This window comes from Grammomys surdaster, unplaced genomic scaffold (genome assembly GCF_004785775.1).
Source record: "Grammomys surdaster isolate TR1022 unplaced genomic scaffold, NIH_TR_1.0 66, whole genome shotgun sequence".
NCBI classification, from domain to species: Eukaryota; Metazoa; Chordata; class Mammalia; order Rodentia; family Muridae; genus Grammomys; species Grammomys surdaster.
In genome coordinates, this window is record NW_021604568.1 from 2,331,916 (window position 1) to 2,356,357 (window position 24,442).

Below are 24,442 nucleotides of genomic sequence, written 5' to 3' on the forward strand. Positions count from 1 at the left end.
CTGAGGGTAGAGATGGAGGATGGACGATACAGGACATAGAGAAGCATCAACGCCCTCCCTCCCTCTCTATTTGCCAGCCCCGCCCCCATGTGACGTAACCGGGTCTCGCGGAGACTACAACTCCCAGGAGGTCCCGCGGCGTGGGCGGAGCCAAGCCCTGGCGCGCACCCCAGCGGCGAGCGGAAGAGCAGGCGCTTCGTGGTGGCGACGGAAGCGGAGAGCGACAGGGTCCCGGTAACCACGAACCCCTGTCCCCGATTCTTTCTCACACTGAGCTCGTGCTGGTTGTCCCCCGCCTCTTTCCTCCAGTTCGTGAGAGGACCCTCTTTCCTCCTGTGTGTTAACGCTGTGTTTCTTTTCCTCACGTGACGCGCGGGGAAGGCCCCCGCCTGTGGCGGAGGTTATTGGGACGCTTTCGCCCTTTGACCTGTTGAACCCCTCGGGCGGGAGGGCCTCTCTCGGATCTCTTCTGTTTTCTAAGGGGCCGCAGGCCTGCCTTGGGCCTCGGCCCTAATGTTTCTCGTAGAAATCGTCTACAGTCAACAGGTAGCGAGCGGGGTCTGTAAGGACCTTCTCTGGGCTGCGGGACTGTGGACCACCGAGGTGGCTTCCGGACAGCCCGGGGTTGCGGGCGATTCCCGGGCAGTGGCCGGTCTGCTCCACTGCTCGGAGCCCCGGGCTATAGGTTGGCAGTGTGCAGTTTGTACAGTAGGGTGTACTTCCTGCACTCCTTGGGCGGTCCTCGGAAAACTTCCAAACCACTTTATCGAAAGTTTCCTTCTAAACTTTTTTTTCGTTGCATCTGAGTTGTGAGGGAAGAAGCACGGGGTTTATAGAAAATGAATCTTGAGAGGATGATGGGCACTTGATGGACCTGTGGTCTTTTGTAGACCTGTTACCATCACTTCGGTTTCTCTGTCCGGAAAAAAATGGGGTGCAGAGTCTTTTTGGCATTATGTCTTTCAGTATTACGAGTTTCAGCAGAAATGAGAAAAAGAGATATAAAATGTTTGTGCTATAAAACATATTTAAAATAAACCTTTGATATTCTCCCTTTCGTGGTCCAGGTCAGTTGGATTTTTAAAATCACGGTCATGTCTTTATGATAAAGACTGGAGTTAAGGGTGTCTTTAGAAACTGAGATGAACGATGAAGGGTTAATGCTAGGTTTCCAGTGGAGAGGTGACATGAAAGCCTGACCACCTGTAGAACCAGTGTAAAACTCTGGGATTTCGAGGCTCATCAGAATCTGGAATGCTGTCCATACACAGCTAGCTAGCTGCCCCTCTTGCTCTGTAACAACTCTTCTTGGAGCACTACACAAGTATCTCCTAAGACCTAGAGCTCCCAAAGCGTAGTTCTGAACTAACTACCAGTGTCTAGGCATTATAGGGCTCTTCATTCTTCTCAGGTGAATATCACTCATGTGATAGCTGCTTTAGCTGTTTAGCGCAGAGGTTGAGGTGTATAGTTCATTGGTAAGATCGTGTAAGGCTCTGAGTTATCTCCCTAGTATTAGACAACAAGCAACAGCAGCTTTTAATCCCAATACCAGAGTCAGAGGCTGGCTGATCTCTGAGTTTTTGGTAGCCCAGTCTGTGTAGTGAGTTCCAGGCCAGGAAGAGTGATATAGGGAGAGCTCGTCTTTTTTAAAAAGAAAAAAAATTTTTTCTTTTTTTAAAGATTACTCTTTTTCACTATTAGGGTTTCCTATAGTGCTGCTGTGAAATGGTTATTAGGTATGTCCTTAAGTTAATTTTTTTCTAGAGATTTCTTTTTTCTTTTTTGTATCTTGTTAGTTGAAATTGGACTGGTGCTTTGTTTATAACCTGTACTAGGAGTGTATTTGACTATAGCAGAACAATAAACTATAATTCAGATATTGACAAGAATAGAATTTTATAGAACAATTTTTGTGTCTCTATTATTTCCCCTCCCTCATATATGTACACGTGCACAGGTTTTGTTGTTGTTGTTTGTTTGTTTTTTGTTTTGTTTCTGTATAGTCCTAGATGTTCTGGAACTCACTCTGTAGATCAGGCCAGCCTTGAACTCACAAGAGATCTGCCTTCTGGGTGCTGGGATTAAAAGCATGGGCCACCACTCAGCACACATACAGTTTTTATGTTAGGCTGTTTGTAAAGTTTTAGCCTGAGTTGGGCATGGTAGTTCATGCCTTTAATCCTAGTAAGTCAGAGACAGATGGATCTTTGAATTCAAGGTCTGCCTGGTCAGTTCCAGATCAGCCAGAGCTACCTGGTGAGACTGTGTGAAACAAAAACAAACAGCCTGAAGGAGTCTAGGAGACCTGGTGACCTTCATTTTTTTAAAGGTGGAAACTTAATGACTGATTACTTGTGCTGATGTCCTGGCTCTGTGTGTATCTATAAGGAACAAGTTTAGAGAAAGCAAAGTGAAAAGCCTTACAGACATAAATGATATGTGGGCCAGGGCAAAATCTTACGGTTATGAAGTACTATTTTTATTTTCTTCATGTGTCTCACTGACTGCCAGATATCCACAAATTTGGATGCTAAGAAAACATTTCATTTATTTTTTTTTATACTTGATCTTAGCCAAAAGGCTAAAAAGCAATTATTATTTTCTTTCATGTTGTGCCTTCTGCTTTTTCAGATTTGTTCTTACCTTTAGTTATGCTCCAGCATGATTTCTTTGCACAAATATATATGTATACACACACATACATACATATGTACACATTTGTATATATGTACATATGTATATATATATATACACACACACAGCTATGACAATAGAAAGCCATGTACATTAAAATCTCCTTTGCATATTGTGCTGTCTCCTTTGTTTCAAACACTTACATTTTGACTCTTTTTTACTGAAAAGGGCTTTGGAAGATAGATCTCATTCTTTGCTGTATACATAGTAGATGCTCAGGTAGCAGTGTTGCTGAATAAGAACCTTTTATTGATTATCTTATGCTGTATGGCACAGTTAGGCAAGGCCATGCTGTTTTTGTGGAAATACCCTAAGCCTTGAAGTCAAAGTTCTGGTTCCAGTGTCTGCTGGGTGTAGCTTTAATTTAGGCTTTTGAGTTTACGTCACACCATCTGTAAAGTAAGGCTATTAGCCTGCATAGCTGAAAGGAGACATTGTTAGAGCTAGGCATATACTGGTCAAGCTTAGTGGAAAATAGAGTTGCTAGTATTAGTATGTTTAGTTTTTGTTATTTTCTGACAGATTGTGACTATAATACTCTCTTAATCTCTTAATGGTTCATATGATCAGTATGTTTCTTTGCTTCCCAAGGTTAAGGTAGTTGACTGTGACCATGGAGCCTGAAACATTGCAAAGCTAATTGGCCCACATGGAATTTGAAGCTGTGACCTGTTCTCATTAACTTCATGCACTAAGTACTCACCGATATCTGACATATTTTTAATTTGGCATTCATGCAACTCATTAGATATAAGTAAATGAAATAGTGCCAAGAGTAAAAGTATAGATTTTTTTAATTAAACATTTATGAAGCTAACCCTCATATAATATATAAAACTGGCAACCTATAGCATCAACCACTTACCTGAGCTGTGTGATTTAAACATTTCTTTTTATTGTTGAGTTATATTTATGGTAGATTTCCTACCCATGGAAACAAAGAGTAGACTATTCATGGATTGAAAGAGGACCTAACTTGTGTGCTATTCACCAGAAACAGTGCTCTTAGCTTGTGGGGAAAACATGAATGAGCCCAGCAGGATGGATGAAGCTTGGGGAACTCCTAAGAGCTTATTGAATTACAGAGAAATTTAGTTGTCAGAGCATTAGATAGGAGAAAAGTTATAGGGTAGTGTTCAGTGGCAACATTTGGAGAGTGTTCTCTGAATAAGCTGTATACCATTTTCCCTTAGTCTATGGTGTGCTTTTTCACTGTATCACATTAGCTTTCTCTGTAGTTGACCATTTTTCAAACTCACTACACTTTATTGATATTTGTTGCCTCTTTTTTTAAATCTCTCTTTTTATACCAAAATGGCCAATTTAGGATTGGGGATAAAAACAAACATAAAGAAGCAGTATTGGAATCAGCAAGTTTTGGTATCTAGTATTGTGAGGTTTTCAAGCAAGTAGATTGACTGTATGTGATGGTAGGAATTTCTGGAATGATCTAGTGTGACCGTTCATGGTGTAACTTTAAACTTGATGCAGAGTTGAAAATGTGGGCAAAAGGTGTGTAGTATTCATTAATGACAAAGTTGTTTCTTGAATCTGAACGTGTGTTCATACTGGCTTACAATTGAGCTGTTTTGAGGGAAGTACTTCAATTTAAATCCTGCTTTCTATCAGTAGTCTATTTCTGTATTCATAACTATAAAATGGACATAATGTTACTAATTCTACTTTTAAAACAAAAGGAAAAAACAAAAAAGGATGTCTTGAAGTAGAGTTGGTAACTACTGGGAAGAAGAGAGAATCTGACAGAGTTGGCAGAGTGAGTCCTTCAGAGAAGAGTCAGACACAGTCAGAGGACAGTTACCCAGCCTCTTAGGAGGTGGGTAACCAGAAGTGCAGAGAGGGCAGTGAGTTAAAGGGTGGAAAATGAGTGATAACTGTCAGGCTATGATCAGGAGATGGAGAGCTTACTGAGTCTGCTTGTGTCTGTTACTTGAGAGCTTGCATTTGTATTTTGCCAGGAAAGGAGGGAAAAGAAAGGTAGTAAAGTTACATGCTCCCACAGTTATCACATCACCATTTTCCCTTAAATGGTAACTAGATTTTGTATGTTCAACATAGAACCACCAAATGTTTCTTTTTTTTTTTCAAAGATTTATTTATTTATTTATTTATTTTATTATGAGTACACTGTAGCTGTCTTCGGACACACCAGAAGAGGGCATCCAATCTCACTATGGATGGTTGTGAGCCACCATGTGATTGCTGGGATTTGAACTCAGGACCTCTGGAAGAGCAGTCAGTGCTCTTAACCACTGAGCCATCTCTCCAGCCCCCACCAAATGTTTCTATTACAGTCCTTTTAACTACTTACTTGGCCTTTTACGGTGTAAATAAACACATTTTTAAAAATTGAAACTTATTTTTAAAAATATTTTTACCTAAAAATACTAATGCATGTTTATTGCAGAAAATGTAGTGCAGACAACTTTAGAAGATAAAAACACAAAACACAAAATCTAAAGATCTAAATAGCAGATAACAAACAAGGCCCATACTGTCTATGTGTCTTTTAATTTTTTTCCGACTATTTTCCTCTCTAGGCAAAAGTTTCCTCACTTAAGTTGTTTTTCTTAAAGAATAAAGTAAGACCAAAATTGTACTATAAATTAACCATTGGTGGTAGTTATTTTATATGTCTATTTTAATACTTCCTTAAACTATTTATATACCTACTTTTATTGCTAGATACAGATCATGTATTATTCATCTTTGTGTCTTAGGCATCTAGCAAAGTGTCTTATGTGTAATAGGTATTTAGAATATGTTTGAGATGAATTGTTAAACTCTCTGAGTGGAGATTGCCTTATTTAATTAACCAGGTCTTCCCAATTGTACTTTGGTGCTTTGGACATCCTTAAAATTGGGAAAAAATTGTTTTGTGGGGAGTGTATTTAATATGAAGCTACTGAACTGGTAAAGATTTTTTCCTTAAGCTTTTGTTGTATGGCATGGCATTCCAAAACTTACTAATATATACCAGCCATTTTGTTCGTGGTAAACAAATAATCTACTACTCAGCTATGTATCCAGCTTGTTTTCATTTTTTTTTATTTTTCTTCTTTTCCTCTCTCCCTTTTACCTTTCCTTTCTCAAGTGCATGTGTATGCACTTGGAAGTTCAGAGGCATAGGTCATGTGTCTTGCTTTATTACATTCCATCTTGGTCCTTTGAGACAGAGTTTCTCACTGAACCTAAAATTTGTCATTTTTCATCTAACTGGCTGGCCAACAGATTAATACAGGGTTTACAGTGTAGGGCCACACACCAGCTTTTTATATGGGTGTTGGGGATCTGAACTCAGGTCATGGTTATGTAGCAAGTACTCTTACCTACTGAACCATCTCTCCAGCCCAGCCTCCTTTATTAAGGAGGCAGGACCACAGTCACATTAGAGCCCCACAATCATAACCAGATAGCCTGAAACCTACCAGGGTATCTCCAAACTCATTTGGTTTCCATCCTGCTGCAGCCTTCCAAGTTACTGATAGTACAGGCATAAGCCACTCTACCTGGCCAGTGTTTCTTTTTAACTTAAGTTGATCAGTTTTTGTACTTGGCCTTTGACTCATCGTATTAACACAAGACTTACTTGTAAGTGATAGGATATAAAATTACTGTAGAAAATTTGTCCAATCAGGAAATTACAAAAGCAACTCATAACCTAACTTTTCATGTATAGCCAGTTTTTTAAGTCTATGATTTTTCTATTCGTTGTTCCTAAATTGGAACCTTTCTTAAAATGAGAAGTTTTGTTGTTGTTTTGGGTGTGAACCCAAGGCCTTGAAATTGCTGAGCAAGTCTTTATCCCCAGCCCTGAAAATGAAAGGATTTTGTTTTTGTTTTATGTTTGTCATGCATTCAGTTGGCAGCAGAACGTAATCTAATCCAATGTAGTTATTTGTCATTACTTAAATTTTTTGCTGTTAATATTTTTGTGGTGCTAGGTATTGAAGCTTGGGCCTTGTGCATCTAGGCAGGCATTTTACCACTTAGCTATATCTGCAGCTCTTGATGTATTTAAGTATAAATTTTCTAAATTTTAATTGAATATAATCCCATAGATGACAGCATTTCTGTTGAGAGTCAAAATAGTATTTAAGCAAGGTTGTCTTCTTGGTGTTGTATGTAGGATGACCTTATGGGTTGACTGGAGATTGTTTCAATAGTGGTGCTGTTACTGTAGACATAGAAAGGAGACGTTGAGGAAGAGTAGCAAGATGATGGACCAGGTAGAGAAACTGAAGAGTTAGAATACAAATTTGTGAGTCTGATATATCAAGTATACTGTGTCATAATAATGGCATTGGAGAAGGCTCTCAGATAGGTCTTGGAGGAAGAAAATGATTTCAGTTTCTAATTTCTTAAGTTTTAAGTATACAATTTATATGATCGTCTTAAAATTCATTAATCTTAATGGGTACTGCTTTGTAATCTGTTTTTGAGGCCATGCAGTTATCCTAGCAAATATAAATTTTTGGTGTTGATCTTTTGGAACTGATTCTTAGGGCAGTAGAGCTATACAAGAAAACTAATCTCATCACCTGATGATTATAACCCTTGACTCTAAAGGAGTTTGCCTGACCACCCTTCTTATTTACCTACTTCATTATAAGTGATATTTGGTAGTTTCTTAAAATTAATCTGCAAAATCATCAACTTTACTACTGAAGAAGGAATTTGAGTAATTATTGTGACTGCGGAAAACATTTAAAAAGGTTCTAGGCTCGGTTAGCACCTTGGACCCGGGTAATCTGAGTGTGCATTTGTTAAGAGAGTGGGTTTAGGAAGCCTAGGTTTGAATCATCTTTTTTCTGTACTACTACATATTCTACGTGAGTTACTTGTTGGGTTTCAGCTTCCTCTGTTTTAAGATAGAGCAGGTACTAATGCTCCGTGCTTGATGGGATTGTGTTGGGGATTAGCTCTTAGATTTAAAGTAATACTTGGCAAAGAAGAAGAGCGCAGTAAATGTTAGCTATATATTATCACCTCCCAGACACTGCTTTAACCATCACTTTATCATTTTATTTTAAAAATCAGTTATATTCTTGTATAGCTGTATCTTACACTATGATAGGCTGCTAGAGTTACATTTGGAGCTCAAAAAAATCAGATACGGAGTTGAAAGGAATGTTGTAGAGCTTCCTGACAAAGGAGCAAAAGGACTGAAACATTGGGGACTATAGTGAGGAAGTGGGTGGGGCCGGAAAGGCCGCTGCAAAGGGACTGATGGAGGGCGTGCTATATGATTGATTATCCATGCACATGGTATCCTAATTAGGATTGGATTTGGTTGCAGCCAAGTAAGAGAGACTTAATGGTAGAAAGTTCTTCCTCTTAGTGTTAAGAATTCCAGAAATCTTCATGCTGTGGTGTGGTGTTGCCCCACTGTGTATGGATGCTGTTCTTTTACAGTGTCACTTTAGGAATGCAAGAGATCAGTTTCCAGCACTGAGGTGGGAAGGTAACAACAGAACCAAAGTCACTCTAGGCATAGAGCACTGCAGCTCCAGCTATTTCCTCCATCTCTCTTTAAGGGAATCATCTCTCTCCCTTAAAGGATACTTCTTGAGGTTATACAGACTACTTTTGCTTATATGCCATTCATAAAACTAGGTCACAAACCACAACTTGATGCTAGAAAGGTTGGGAACCGTAGACTGTCTGAATCTTCAGTGTCCCTGAATGAAGACAAACAGTGAGATTATCTAAAAACTTGCTCTTACCAAGCTGTACCAACAATCCAAGCTAAACATCTTTAGAGTGAAAATCCGAATATGAAATCCAGACTTCTCTGAAATATAACACTTCTGGTTCCTAGATTACAGTAAAGGTACTCATCTGGTACATTGTTTTTAGAGTGGTCCCTTTTTGAGCCTAGATATAGGTGTGTACCTATATGTTTCTAGCCAACAATGTTGGCTGCAGTCACTTTATTTGGGTGTTTGGGAACAAATAGATGGTAAATAAACCTCTCATATCACTCTTGTTTTAAGCCTCTGGTTTTGTATCGTCTTCCACCATTTTCTGATTAAGTTGGTTTTCAGCCAATGTTTTTAATCCATCTCTGTCTTTTTATATTACTTTTCTCTCTCACTGCTGTTAATCGTACTTCCCAAAATAGATAAATGAGCAAATTTAATTAAATGTGTTATTTGCACTGCCTCCTGATCATTAATGAATTTGTAAGTGAGGCCAGACCTACAACCCTCCTAGTGTTACAATTACTGAATCCTGTCTGTCTTTGCTAGTGGTAATTATTTGCTTTAAGTTATTTTTTTAATTTTTAAGACTTCGATATTTTGTACATTTATGTTTGTCAGTATTAGAAATATAAAGACTTAACAAAAAGAGAACTATTTCTAAAGGCTTTACTTTGTTTCTTTCTATTGAAAATATTTTACTTATATATTTTTTAATGATGAATTATTTAATATCAAAGAATACACTACTATTTGGCTTTTGTTTCTTTGAATTAACTTTCTAAATTTTTCTTTATACTTAATCAATAGGAATATAGTTTGTAGACATAATTTAAAGAGTCAGATAGGAGACCTGAGGTGACTTAGTGGTTAAGAACACTTGCTTCTCTTCCCAGGTATACAAGTTAGATTTCTAGCTTCCATATTAGGTGGCTTACAACCTTCCATAACTCCAGTTTTGCTCTTCTTAAACAGTGATATCCATTGGTGCTCCGTTCTTAGCTTCCCAGTGTAGTTACATTTTGACATTTGGTTAAATTAAATAGTGTTGCATTGACATTATGCCTGTGCGAATTTTATTCCCTGAGAGTGTCTTAAATGGCCTCAGTCTGGTCTTCTTCAAGATCATGTAATCTTTCAGTTCCAATTACTCTTCTCCCCTCCCTTTCTTCTTCCTTCCTCATCCAAACTCCCTTCCATTCTGAAGCTCCTTTTCTACAGACTTCCATTATCCTACTATTTGAGTGATGAATCTCTGAGCCTACTGCACAGTTCTTTTCCTAGAATGATTTCCCTTTGTTGTAATCTGTAGACTTCTTTCCTGGGTTTGATTTCCAGTCTTGTCAGAACTGATATCTTCCTCATTCTTCATTTATCCCCTTGCTTAGGTGGAACATGTCCTCTAGTAATGTCTGATTGAAAAGATGGCACTGTAGTCAAGAGTGGAAAATGGCAGTCTTTAAGTAATGTACCTGTTGTTACCTAGCTTTTGATCTGGATTGGGGGCTTTTGATTTTCGATGCACAATTATTCTGGAAGCCCCATTTACTGGCATTCTTTTACTTCTCTTTCATGTTGGGTATCCTGTTTTTCATTCATGTTTTCTTATGGCTTCTTGTACTTGTCAAAAGGATGGAACCATCATATATTACATAGAATACCTGATCAGGCACACAATCTTTTTTTTAAAAAAATTGCTGATCTTTTATATACCTTTCTGTGTTCTAGCTTCAAAAATTTTGTTGTTATTTTTTTTCCTTATTGCTATTCTCTTTCTTTGTGGATTTGGGTCTTATGTCTGTTACTATCTTAGTAGGATTTGGGGGAAGAAGCAAAATTACATATGTCTTGTACATTCTGCCCACTTTCCCCACAGACTGAATTTACTTATTAGATTAGATATTCTGGGACTTGGTAGGATTGCTCAGTCCTGTAAAGTGAGGATCTGAGTTTGGATTCCCAGAACCCATATAAAAAGCCAATATGGTGGCATGTGCCTGTAATCCCATCCCTGGAGATACAGGGACAGCTAGATCTTTCTGACCAGCTAGTGTTGGCATATTGGTGAGATTCAGGATCAGTGAGAGACTCTATTTCAAAAGAAGAGTGACTGAGAATGATACCAAATGTTGATCTCTGGTTTCTACATGGAGATGTGAGCATGTATATTCACTTGCATACCTATGAACATGTACATACAACACACATTTATGCATACAGACACAAGACTAGAATATTCTTATATGAGATAATACTACACTGTTGTAATTTTAATAAGTGAAAGGTAAAATATTAGTAGCAACATGATGGTTTTCAGGAAGATACTGTAGAAGAGGAGAAATGTGCCTTCCTTGATTTTTGAGTTAGCTGGTTAATTGGAAAAAGCCTACAGAAGCCTTCCATCTTTATTGTAAGACAAGTAGAAAATAATGGTAAGTATGTAGGGGTAGGGGAGCATTCTTTTTGATAACACAATTGAGATGACCAGATTCTATATAGTTTTCTTAGACATTGCAAACTTCCTTTCTGAAGGGACCGTACAAATTTCAGTTCTCATTGGAAATGTTAGTTTAGCCTCATGCTCTCTCTTAGAGGATTTTGTTACATTCTTAAAACTTTGTCTAACTGGGATCTCAATATGGTTTAGCTTTTTGGCAGGTTTGTTTTCTCTTGAGGTAGAGGTAGTGGGTAGTGACAAGGTCTTGGGTAGCGACAAGGTCTTACTCTAGCTCAGTCTTGAGCTCATGGAGATCACTGAGCCACCATGCTCTGCTTCTCTATTTTCTTCTAGTACATTTATCTGTTATTTGTAGTGTTTGGTGTTAGTGTTCAGGCTTTTGTGTACTCCAGTTTTGGTCTTTTGTTTCATTTGAATCTTGTTTTGAGATAGAAAAACCTTTTCTTACATTATGGAAAGGAATTTACTTACATTTTGTTTTGAGTACTTATATGATTTAGGTTTTTAATTTGGATCCATGCTCCATCTGATATTTTGTTATTGTGTAGACCTAATAATCCTTTTTTGCAGACCTGACTCAATATATTTTCTTTAAAAAGATCAGTTTTCCCCTCATAGCTTTTGACATGCCACCTTATTAGGTTTGAAATTTTTATCATTTATTTCTGGACGTGTGTGTGTGTGTTAGAAGACAGCTCTGTGTAGTCTCTTCTTTTCTACTGCCTTTATGTGCACTCAGATCTTCAGGCTTTAGTCACCAAGATAGCTTACTTACTGTCCTTGTTTTTGGAGTTTTTATACCTGCATCATTATCCCATTTCAGTGTATTGGCTAGTTTTGAAAATTGTGTGTGTGTTAAATATGTTTGTGTATACATAAGTGTAGAGGGCAGGAGTCAATTGTGTCTTCTCTATTTGCTCTTCAGCTGATCTTCTGAGACACAGTAACTTGGAACTCACTGAATTGGTGAGGCAGGCTGACCAGTGAGCTCCAGGATCCTCCTCTGTCTGCCTTCTCAGCCGTGCCACTGTACCCAGCTTCTTACATGGGTGACGAGGCTGTGACCTCAGGTCCTTGTGTTTGAGTAAGAACTTTATTGACAGACGTTTCCCTGTCTCCAGTTCTGAAAATTAAAAAATATTTTCCTATTACATAATTTCATTTGTTAAACTTTATTAGTAGCTTATCTATCTACATTAAAAAAAACCATTGCTGGTATTTTCATTTAGTTTAAATTAAATTAATGATTTAATAATGATTGGGTTATCTGAGAACAAAAAGTGCCTTTCTGTGTGCCCACATCTACTTTTGTGTCTTTGAAGTAGCCCAGGTTGGCCTCAAACTTGAAGCAATCCTCCTGCCTTAGCCTCTCAAGTGCTGGAATTACAGTGGAGCTCTTTTATGCCTAGCTTCAAGAATATCTTCAAAGTGTCATCATTTTGAGTTTGTATACTCCTTTTAAAATTAATCTTCTCCTGTTCGATGCTGAGAATCTAACCCAGGGCCTTGCACATGCTAGGCCAACATTCAACATTCTTTCCCTGACCTCTTTTTAAAAATTCAATAATACCTTATAGGTATTTAATCAGTTATGGAACTGTGTCGTTCTTTTTAAAGTACACAGTTGTGTGTAGTATGAGTATACCATATCAGTGTACATTAGATTTAATTATAACTTTTCAACAATATGAACAGTTCTGGAAGAAGTCTGTGTAGAAGTCTAGATCTTTTTTCTTGCTAGCCAGCCTGTGTATTCAGCTCCTGCCATTAACATAACATATTGAACTATAGTAATGACTAGAGGGTGAACATCTTTTGTATTTTTTTGTAGTTTGTTTTCTTGTTTCTTATCTCTTTTTTGATGGCAGCTAGAACGTGTTTCTGTCCCATTACAGCAGTCCTCAGAGGCCTAAAGTGAGATGTCATGTCTTCACTCTGGTTTGTTGGCAGGCTTCTAAAAAGTGTACCTATGTGTGCATGTGTTTTTATTTAAGTCTGTGGCCTATCACTGTATTAAACTTTTACTATTTACAAAATGAGATAAGAAAAGTTAAGTGCTTGGATAGGTGTCAAAGAAATATTATGTAGTTTTAGAAATGACTTTTGTTGTTATTTTAGGAAAGGCTGACTTAAAGGAACTTTTGTATGATTTGCCTTCAGATGTAGCTTATCTGTATATACAGTGGTTTTATTTTTTATTTTATTTCTATCTGTTTGCCTGCCTGACTGCCTGTCTAGGGTTTTTTTCGAGACAGGGTTTCTCTGTATAGCTAGCTCTGATTCTCCTAGAACTTTCTCTGTAGACCAGACTGACCTCGAACTCAGAGATCTGACTGCCTTTGCCTCTGGAGTGCTGGGACTAAGGGCAAGCACCACCACTGCCTGGAGAGGTTTTGTTTTGTATTATTTTTTAATTTAAAAAATAAAAGTGATAAGTTGCTTAATACATAAGCATATTTTATAGACTTGCTTATTTATTCTGTATATCATTGCTTATTTGTGGTACTTGAGTATAATTTGGTAACTCTCAGGAGGTGAAATAAGTTTCTTGAAAGACTGAGGCTCTTTGTTTGTGCTTAAGTGTTTGGTAGAGTTAGTGTTTTAGAGTGTAGACTTAGTTTTCAGGGTTGGATTATTAGCGTTCCTTGGCTGGGTCTTTTTCTGAGGTAACAACTGAGAGTTAGTGCCCTTATCAAGCTTTAGCTTTGCTATAATTCATATAGAGAACAGCAAAGATGCAATGTTATTATAGGGGTTTAATTAACTCACTCAAGAAGAATAGATGGCCATTTAAATCCTCAGTAAAGTATAATGAATAATGTTATTAAAGAACTTGGAGATGAAAATAATTAGGCAACTAATTTTAATTTTAATATTACTTTTTAGGTACTTAGTTTCAATTAACTTTTTTTTTTTTCAAAGAAGACTAGTATATATTGATATGAACTGCTATTTTGTGAGGGTTTTTCCTCTCACTTCCTGATGGTTTTGTCACTGTTGTGCAGCTTCTTTTATAGCCAGGAACAATTTGGAAACTGTTATGCAAGGTAGAGCTTTAGTGGTAATCAGAGGGTTGGCCACAGCAACTGTCAGAAGATAATTTACTTACCTTGCTGAAGCACATGGCAAAACTTGGATGGAAACTGTAACAACATGATACTGATACTGCTTTTTTTTTCTTTTCCTTTTTCATCTTTTCTTTTTTTTCTGTGTGTCTCTATGCTCATTGTGTCCGGGAAAGTGTTCAAGCATGCCTTGAACTGTCTTTGTAGCCCAGGCTGGCCTTTTGATTGTCCAGCCTCAACCTTCTAACAGCTGCATTTACAGGTGTGCACTACAATACACAGCTCAGAAGTTTTCTTTAAATGGTTTTTGCACAGTGAGACATAATCAGAAATAAATGCTGATGTCAAGACCTGAGTTTAAACAAAGTGGTCTCAAATAGAATACAAAGATGAGGAGCCATAGACACAGGGAAAAAAGATAAAATAAGCCCCCTACCCCCTGATAGAGGTTTTGCTTTTGTTAGCATCAAAAAGCTGCTTTTCAGGTATTTCTGGATGTGTTGTGGCTTAGTGAGTAGATACAAGCACATGACAGAGACAGCTTAGATCTTAGAGCAAACCAAAGGATGTTTGAAAATTGGTTATTTAAAATCTCCTTGTACCCGTCTTATTAGGTGTATTTTTTTTTTTTTAAGAAGAAACTAATTTACTTCTGGCTATAAAGAGTGACATTGTGTCTGGGAAAATGCTGTACTAACACACTGTACTGTCCCACAAGAGTACTTTTGAAGTCCCAAATGCAGTACTGACAATCTGTGACAGGCTCTGAATTGTTGAGGAGCCGTCAGGGAAGGTGGACAGCAGAATAAATGGTTATGTATAAGCTAAAGAGGAGACGGGAGGGGAAGAAATGAAAGCAGAACAGAGCAACACTTAGGTTTTGTGGGCAGTTTGAACGCAAGCTGTTCTAGTAGTTAAGCTCTGCTGTAAGCAGGGAGACAAAAAATACAAAAATAGGCTATTGGGGGGGGGGGGGGCTGGTAACTTTCATAGGTGTCATTATTGTATTTTGTCATGTCATCAAAACTTTAAGGCTCAGGGAGCTGGAGAGATGGCCTAGCAGTTAAGAGCATTGGCTGCTCTTTCAGAGGACCCAAGTTCAATTTCTAGCAACTACATGTGGGTGGTTCATATCTCTGTAACTTCAATCCCAGGGATCCAGCACCTTCTTCTGGTCTCTGTGCACCAGGCACACATGTGATTCACAATTATACATGCAGGTAAAAACATAAATAATAGTTTTCACTATCCTGGATTTTTTGTTATTCAAAATGAGTTTGAGAATTGCTCTTTCTAATTCTATGAAGAATTGAGTTAGAATTTTGATGGGGATTGCATTGAATCAGTAGATTGCTTTCTGCAAGATAACCTTTTTATTGTATTAATCCTGCCAATTCGTGAGCATGGGAGATCTTTCCATCTTCTGAGATCTTCTTCGATTTCTTTCTTCAGAGACTTGACTTCTTGTCATACAGATCTGTCACTTGCTTGGCTAGAGTCACACCAAGGTATTTTATATTATTTGTGACTATTGTGAAGGGTGTCATTTCCCTAATTTCTTTCTCAGCCTGTTTATCTTTTGAGTAGAGGAAGGCTACTGATTTGTTTGAGTTAATTTTATATCCAGCCACTTTGCTGAAGTTGTTTATCAGGTTTAAGAGTTCTCTGGTGGAATTTTTGGGGTCACTTAAGTATACTATCATATCATCTGCAAATAGTGATATTTGACTTCTTACTTTCTAATTTGTATCCCTTTGACCTCCTTTTGTTGTCTAATTGCTTTGGCTAGGACTTTGAGTACTATATTGAATAGGTAGGGAGAGAGTGGGCAGCCTTGTCTAGTCCCTGATTTTAGTGGGATTCCTTCAAGTTTCTCTCCATTTAGTTTCATGTTGGCTACTGGTTTGCTATATATTGCTTTTTACTATGTTTAGGTATGGGACTTGAATTCCTGATCTTTCTAAGACTTACCATGAAGGGGTGTTGAATTTTGTCAACATCAGCATCTAGTGAGATGATCATGTGTTTTTTTTTTTCTTTGAGTTTGTCAGGATAACAAAAACTGTTTTCAACAATAAAAGAACATCTGGAGAATCACCGTCTCTGATCTCAAGCAGTATTACAGTGATAAAAAACGGTATGGTATTGGTATAGAGACAGGCAGGAAGATCAGTGGAATAGAATTGAAGACCCAGAAATGAACCCACACATCTATGGTCACTTGATCTTTGACAAAGGAGCTAAAACCATCCAGTGGAAAAGGACAGCATTTTCAACAAATAGTGCTGGTTCAACTGGAGATCAGCACGTAGAAGAATGCAAATTGACCCATTCTTATCTCCTTGTACAAAGCTCAAGTCCAAGTGGATCAAAGACCTTCACATAAAACCAGATACACTGAAACTAATAGAAGTGAAACTGGGAAAAAGCCTCGAACACATAGGCACAGGGGAGAATTTCCTGAACAGAATACCAATGGCTTTCTAAGACCAAGAATCAACAAATGGGACCTCATAAAATTGCAAAGCTTTTGTAAGGCAAAGGACACTGTCAGTAGGACAAAACAGCAACCAACAGATTGGGAAAACATCTTTACCAATCCTACATCTGATAGAGGGCTAATATCCAATATATACAAAGAACTCAAGAGGTTAGACTCCAGACAACCAAATAGCCCTATTAAAAAATGAGGTACAGAGCTAAACAAAGAATTCTCAACTGTGGAAACTCGAATGGCTGAGAAGCACCTAAAGAAATGTTCAGTATCTTTAGTCATCAGGGAAATGCAAATCAAAACAACCCTGGGATGCCACCTCACACCAGTCAGAATGGCTAGGATCAAAAACTCAGGTGACAGCAGATGGTGGCGAGGATGTGGAGAAAGGGGAACACTCCTCCATTGTTGGTGGGATTGCAAGCTGGTACAACCACTCTGGAAATCAGTCTGGCGATTCCTCAGAAAATTGGACATAGTAGTACCTGAGGACCCAGCTATACCATTCCTGGGCATATACCCAAAAGATGCTCCAGCATATAATAAGGACACATTTTCCACTATGTTCTTAGCAGCCTTATTTATAAAAACCAGAAGCTGGAAAGAACCCAGATGCCATTCAACAGAGGAAGGATACATTTACACAGTGAAGTACTACTCAGCTATTAAAAACAATAACTTCATGAAATTCTTGGGCAAGTGGATGGAACTAGAAAATATCATCCTGAGTGAGGTAACCCAATCACAAAAGAACACACTCATGGTATACACTGACTTAGTGGATATTAATCCAAAAGCTCGGAATACCCAAAGTAAAATTCACAGACCACGTGAAGCTCAAGAAGAAGGAAGACCAAAATATGGATGCTTTGTTCCTTCTTAGAAAGGAGAACAAAATACTCATGGGAGTAAATACGTAGACAAAGTGTGGAGCAGAGACTGAAGGAAAGGCCATCCAGAGACTGCCTGACCTAGGGATCCATCCCATATACAGTCACCAAACCCGACACTATGATGGATGCCAAGAAGTGCATGCTGACAGGAGCCTGATATAACTGTCTCCTGAGAGACTCTGCCAGAGCCTGACAAATACAGAGGCAGATGCTCGCATCCAACCATTGATTCCCAGTGGAGGAGTTAGAGAAAGGACTGAAGGACCTGAAGGGGTTTGCAACCCCATAGGAAGAACAACAATATCAACCAACCAGATACTCCCCCCAACCCCCTGCCTCAAGAGTTCTTAGGGACTAAACCACCAACCAAAGAGTACACATGGAAGGACTCATGGCTCCAGCTACATATGTAGCAGAGGATGGCCTTGTTGGGTGTCAGTGGGAGGAGAGGCCTTTGGTCCTGTGAAGGCTTGATGCTCCAGTGTAGATGAATGCCAGGGCAGGGATTTGGGGGGTGGGGAATAGGTGGGGGAACACCCTCATAGAAGTAGGGGGAAAAGGGTAGGATGGGGGGGGGAGTCCCAGGGGGAGAAGGGTCCAGGAAATGGATGACATTTGAAATGTAAATAAAGAAAATATAAAAAAGAAAAAAACATAAATAATAAGGAAAATAATAATAAGTAATAAAAATACACATAAAATAATAAGGAAAAACCTGTAAAGTTGGATCAGATGGAATTTAATTTTTTTTGAGATTTTATTTTTTATTTTTGTTCATGTGTATGAGTGTTTGTAAATGTATGCCTGTGTATCATGTGCATGCAGTACTCACAGAGGCTCAAAGAAGATATCAGATCTGGTGGGACTGGAATTACAGATGTTTGTGAGCTTCTATGTGGTTTCTGGGAACTGAACCCTGGTCCTCTGGTAGAGCAGCCAGTGTTCTCAAATGCTGAGCCATCTCTCCAGCCCCAGAATTTAAATTTTTAAAGAGACCAGGTATATCACTTTATACAAGGATCAGGAAATGAAACTGTAAATATCAATATAATGGAGATAAGAGCTTAAGAATTCCTCTCTAGGAATTGTTGTAGTGGTGGTAAGGCCACTTAACATAACTGGATCCCAAATAGTCTGGCCTTTAACACATAGCAGTGTATCTGGTTGATTGGTTGATTTAATTTGATTCACAAACTTATATACCACCAGCTGGTATTGTTTCAGGAATACATAGTTCAATATAGTAGTGTTAGATATCAAAGAATGAGTTCTAGATTACAGAGAAGCACTTCATGGGGACAAGTTACAGTTTTGTTCTTTTACGACTCATTCTAAATATGGAATTAGACTTGGGAGCCATTACTTTGGAATCTGGTCCTCGTATTGATTCTGTTTCTCATTTTCGGTTATATGTGTTACTGCTTTGTCATTGACATCATTAGATTAAGTAAGCAGGTGAAAAATATGAGTGAGTTTTGAGGTTGCTTATCCTGTCTTTACACAAGTGATGCGTATTTTGAAAGATAGAAGGGTTAGTAATGGAAGGACAGATGTGGTGATCAAGGGAGGCGTAGCAAACTCGGGGCACTGATAATATAACTGTTCAAATTATCTGTAGGGCCCAGACTGGATTTTCTACTGCTCCTTTTGAATGCCTAATCCCTGGTGTTGAAAGCCCATTGTCAAGTCTTTCCTACAACACACCTTTGGCTTACCTAGTCTAGTGTTATGGGGTGAATGTTCGTGCTTCCCTCCCACCATGTTGTTCAACATGTGTTTTTCAACAAAAGTTGAAGTGTAAATCTCAACATGGTGGTGTTTTGGAGGAAGTAATTGGTAGGAGGATAAACCCTTGTAGGCTTGATCAATGCTCACAGAAGTGTTTTTCAGTCTAGTGAGGGTACAAAGAGGACTAACCTTGGAAGAGGGTTTCCTCAAGAGCCTGGCCATAGTAGCTTCTTGATGCTGCCAGATCTGGCCAGCTGCATAGGCCACCGTGTCTGTGGTCCTTTCTGACCTGCCTCTTCACTTGGTTTTGCTGGTGGTGGTGGTGGTTGTAGTTTTTTGGTTGTTGTTTTTTTGGGGGGTTGCTGTTGCTTTATTTTGTTTTGCTTTCTGTTTGGAATGTCTCTCCTAAATTCTGTTTGAATAACACTTTCTAAAGGCCTTCCTGTGTACCACACATTTCATGACATTTTCTTTAGGAGTTTCAGGGCCTTAAAGATGCCTCTTTACTTTGGATTTCTGTTATTTATTGCCCTTTATTGGCAATTATATGTACTCCATTCGGGCAGCTTATTCACCTGCCTCATCTTTGTAATTAGAGACATCTTACTGGGGGAGGCTCCACTTCTTTTCATGTGTCTCGCACTGAGTTGTTACATGTTGTCTTGCTTTATATTTCCACCGCCCCAGCGTAGATCTCAGAACCCTGTGTACACTAAATACTTGTTTGATGGTGGGGAAGTGCCATTACCTATTATTAGCTTTTATCTCTTTAACATTTATCTTTCTTTTTGAATCATAAGAATAATAGATTAGAATGTGCTTTAAGTATTTGAGCAATGTTTGTTCAGTAGATTGTTTTTCTTTGAAAGCCTCTACAGCCCTCTGTGTAAGCTTTTTGATCCTTAAAACATTGCTGTGAAGATGTTTTTATATTCTAAGGTAATTGTTATGCCTGAAGCTCTTAATTAGTAAACTTTAAAGCTGCATGGGAGAGAAGTTCTTATTTATTAACTTCATGTTTTCATTGCCTGCTCAAAGAGAAACGTGCTTTTCCGTTTTCTCCATCTCTAGGAACAGCTCTCTTTGATTCATGCTGCCATAGCTTCAGGGAGAGGCAGATAACCGTTGTAGATATATATATATCATGTAGGCTCCACCTCCTTTAGTTACAGTTGCTCATTTTTTGTTGGTATTTATTAAACTATTCTCTGTTATGTTTTTTACTCTATTATAGTTTTTAGGACGTTAGTGTTCTATTCTAACATAGTAGTTAAATGTAGGGTTTGGCACACTGAATCAACATGTGGAAGCTCTGATCTTTTTTTTTTTTTTTAAAGATTTATTTATTTATTTATTATATGTAAGTACACTGTAGCTGTCTTCAGACACCCATATGAGGGCATCAGATCTCATTGTAGATGGTTGTGAGCCACCATGTGGTTGCTGGGATTTGAACTCATGACCTCTTGAAGAGCAGTCAGTGCTCTTAACCGCTGAGCCATCTCTCCAGCCCAAGGAAGCTCTGATCTTAAGGAACTACAGTTTCAGGTTTTTCATCTATGAAGCTGACACAGTGAGAGATACCACTTAGGTTTGTGGTTGGGGACAAAAGAGATAATACATAGAGACAAGACGCAGAAATCAAGTTTAGTGGCCTCAACTTTAAAAATTCACTTTTAGTGCATCCTAAAGAGGGGAAAGCATGGGAGGCTGAGACCCAGCCCCCAAGACCTTATCCATTTGAGTGCCTTTATTGGCAGCAATAGGAGACCATTTTAACTCAGCACAGACCCAGGGAAGAGATCATTAGATACATAGACTAACAGCCAGATGTGTAGGAAAAGAAAAAGAACTTTTTAGTTTTTTTCTCTTCTCTGCTTGCTCTCTACTACCAGTGTATATGCAGAGTAGAGACAGAAGAGTCTGCTTTCCTAGTTCTTATGTTACTCTCGTTCAGTTCCAGCAAACCTTTGGTCTCATTGCTTTAGAGATGCTCAGCGATGGAGCTAAGGTTACATTTGGAAGAGTTAAGTTGGTGAGCCATGGGGTTGCCATGCAGTGGAGTGTGAAAGAGACTGTGTTTCAGCCTGTTTCCCCGCCTATAAAGTGTGAAATCAGTTGGTGCTCATGCGTGGTGACTGTAGCTAGTGGAGCATAAAATGTTTGGGACATTAATTATGCTATATTGCAAGGAAAACCTTTTCATGCTATAGTTTGACTCAAGGTTCTACTGGAATTATGTATTATGTGCTGAGATTATAGTTGTATACCATCATGTCTAGTTTCATTTTTTGAATTCTAAAATTCAGAAATGAAGAATATTCTATATTCTGATTTGAAGCTTTCTCTAATCTAAGAAGCTTTTCTCTATAATCTAAAAGGTAGGCGAGCTTGACTCATCTTTTATTGTAGTTGGGAGTAAATGGATTTTATTTTTTGTTATCAGTTTTACTGGTCATCCCATGTTTATATATGCATCTGAATGCTTTCAAATACATAGTGGAGTTGGAGGGAAAAAAGAACAGAAATTATTCTGATGGCAAATAGCAGAGAGGAGGTCCCTGTCCTGACAGCTGGTGAGGTTCTTCACCATATAGCTTTGAGGGTGACACAAGATGAATGAGGACATTTCAGACAATAGTTAGCTGTTATAGGCACTTTAAGTCTAGAAGGTTATTGGAAATAGACATGCCATGAAAAAGCATGCATGTTCTTTCATTTTTATCCTGGTGGTTTTCTCATCTTACTGAGGCAGTTTTGAATTGTCTTTGGTTGCTTTGCATTTATAGAGTTTAATCAAATTGTGAATATTTATGGAATTAATATATTAATGTGTTTTACTGAATATCATGTAGCCTAATGCAGTAGTTAAGTTGTGGGAACTCTGATAACCTAACCAACAGTTAAAAGGTAGGCGAGCTTGACTTATCTTTTATTGTAGTTGGGAGTAAATGGATTTTATTTGTTTGTTTATTTTAGTCATGTCACATTAAATCTTTATTTAAAAAACAACAACAACAGTCTATAGTCCAGATTTAAACTTCTGGATTTTGCCATATTTTGTAGATCCTAATTGTGATAGTTAATCATCATTGCTGATTTTGGAGTCACCTAGAAAACTGTCTCCTTTGTGTGTCTTTGATTTCCAGAAAGGTTTAACTGAGGGAAGGCTTAGAGTTCATAGCTCCTTCCTTTTAAGCAGTGTCCCAGACTTTAAAAAAAAAAAAAAAAAAAAAAAGCAGAGGAAGCCAGCTGAGCACCAGAATTCATCTCTCTGCTTCTTGACTGCAGCCTGAATGTGGCCTGCATCCTCTTGCTCTCGTTTGGATGCCTTCCCTGCCAAACTATCACCCCTCAAACTGTTAGCCAAAATGAACCCTTTCTTAAGTTGCTTTTGTCAGGAACTTTTGTTACAACTGCAAGAAAAGCAACTAATACTGTGGTGTAGATTAACCTGACTGCATACTTGCCTGACATTCTATGCCAAGGAAGCTCTTCTTCAGGATAGGGAGAGCAGAGTATACCCTCAGAGGTTCATTTGATTGAGCATCATGTGGTTCAGCCTTCTCACTAAATAACACCAGTGGCAGTTTTCTTACCAAGAGTCTTAAAACTACCTCAAAGCTTGCCTTTCTAGGCTCTTTAGTCCCAAACTACTATTTCAAATTTCCACCTCAAAACAAAAATAGCCTTTGGTCACTCCTCACAATTATTTCATCATGGTTTTCTCCGTAGTCAGTGTGGTGATCTCAGTATACTAAGCCATTAATTTCAGTGTTAGATGCTGGTAGCAGATGAGATTTTACATACATGTGTAAACACAGGCACACACACAGTTTAAAACAGTCCCTGTGACATTTAATGTGACAACACTTTTAGTAGCTGATGGTTCCTTTTTCTTTCTTTCCTCTGCTACCTTTATTGATGCTGCCCCCACCACTGTTTCACTTCTGTTTGTAGGCCTGGACCTTAATGGTACAGAAGACGTAATTAGACATGGCTCACAGCAGCAGATTAAAAAAAAAAAAAAGTCATCATTTTCTTAGGCGTTGACTAAATACTTCCTTAACCAAATTGGAAATTCTACAAAGACTTTCCTAAATGAAAGATCAGGATCTTCATATTGGTTTAGATAGCTGTACAAATGACTGTAAAAATGGATTATTCTAAAATGTATTTGGCTAATGCATATAAAATAACCTTTCTATGAACTTATGGGTTATGTAGTTCAAAGAATTACCATTGCTTACTACTCATTTAACACAAGCTTTTCCTTTTTTTTCTTTTGGTTGATGTACCCATGTTGGGAATTCTTAAAGAATTGTTTTTCCTCCTTGGTAGAGCAGTTGTAGAGTTCCTGTCTAGCATTTAAGGCACGTTTCTGTGGGAATCAGATAGAAAAGTTGTGCTGACCATTTTCACTAATGTAGATGAGCATTAACGTGGATAATATATTTGGATTTGATGTGCATTATGTGATTATTTTTGCAGCACAATTAACTTCCTGATTAAACTTTGCTGAGCATGTATCTTGAGCATACGCTTGGTGGAAAACTGAGTGATAAAATTGCTAGTTTCGATGATAGGTGATAGGAATTTTGGACTGGCTTTCCACTCAAACAGTTGTAAGTCTGAGATAACTCTCTTTCTTGTCTTTAAAATGATGAAATTATTTAACCTGATTTTTAAGAGGGAGAGGGGAGAAAGGTAGGGTGGAAACTCGGGAGATGGAGTAGTGACAAATTCTGGCCACCAGAGGGGGAAGTCCAGTCAGTCATCTTGTGGCTTTGTTTTTGACTAGAATGTGTGTCATTCATGAAAGTGTAAGGGACACATTGTACCTATCATATCGTTGTCCATTTAGGGTGAGTTATAAGGCCTCATGTCCTCTATTTTTCAGTTTCTGCTTTTTTTTCCTCTTAAATTTTTTCAGTCTAACTAGGACAAATAGAGTAGAGCTTGTCAGGGCTTTATCTGTATTTTTATTTCCTGAGATAGTTAATGGCTTAAATGACCAGTGCACATCTTGGATGGGAAGTACAATAGTCACCAGATTCTTCCAAACACAGCATACAAACAGTGCTCAACCTAAACTATGACCCACCCTCTTGTTGAAATCAAGGATGAAAATGAAAATGTCTTGAGAAGTAGAGCAGAGGGAGCATGGTATTTGTAACTAAGTTCCAGTCTTGTATTGCTACTTAATATTTATGTGGCCATGGACATTAAAACCTTGGATCTGAGCTGAGCATGGTAGCATATGCCTTTAGCCCTACTCATGAAACAAGGACAAAGGCAGGTGAATCTCTGAGACCAGCTGATATGTATATCATGAGTTCCAGGCTAGCCAGGGCTATACAGCGAGACCCTGTCTCAAAACCAAAACA

The 24,442-nt window shown here is 38.3% G+C and overlaps 1 protein-coding gene across 3 annotated transcripts in view; it reads left to right on the plus strand.

Moving 5' to 3' along the window:
* Nucleotides 1-204: 204 nt before the first annotated feature.
* Nucleotides 205-24,442, plus strand: part of R3hcc1l (R3H domain and coiled-coil containing 1 like) — a 77,355-nt gene continuing 53,117 nt past the window's right edge. For all 3 annotated transcript variants that reach the window (XR_003712249.1, XM_028773905.1, XM_028773917.1), the window contains exon 1: nucleotides 205-234. The gene's annotated coding sequence lies outside the window, so the exon portion shown is untranslated. The remainder of the gene's footprint in view (nucleotides 235-24,442) is intronic.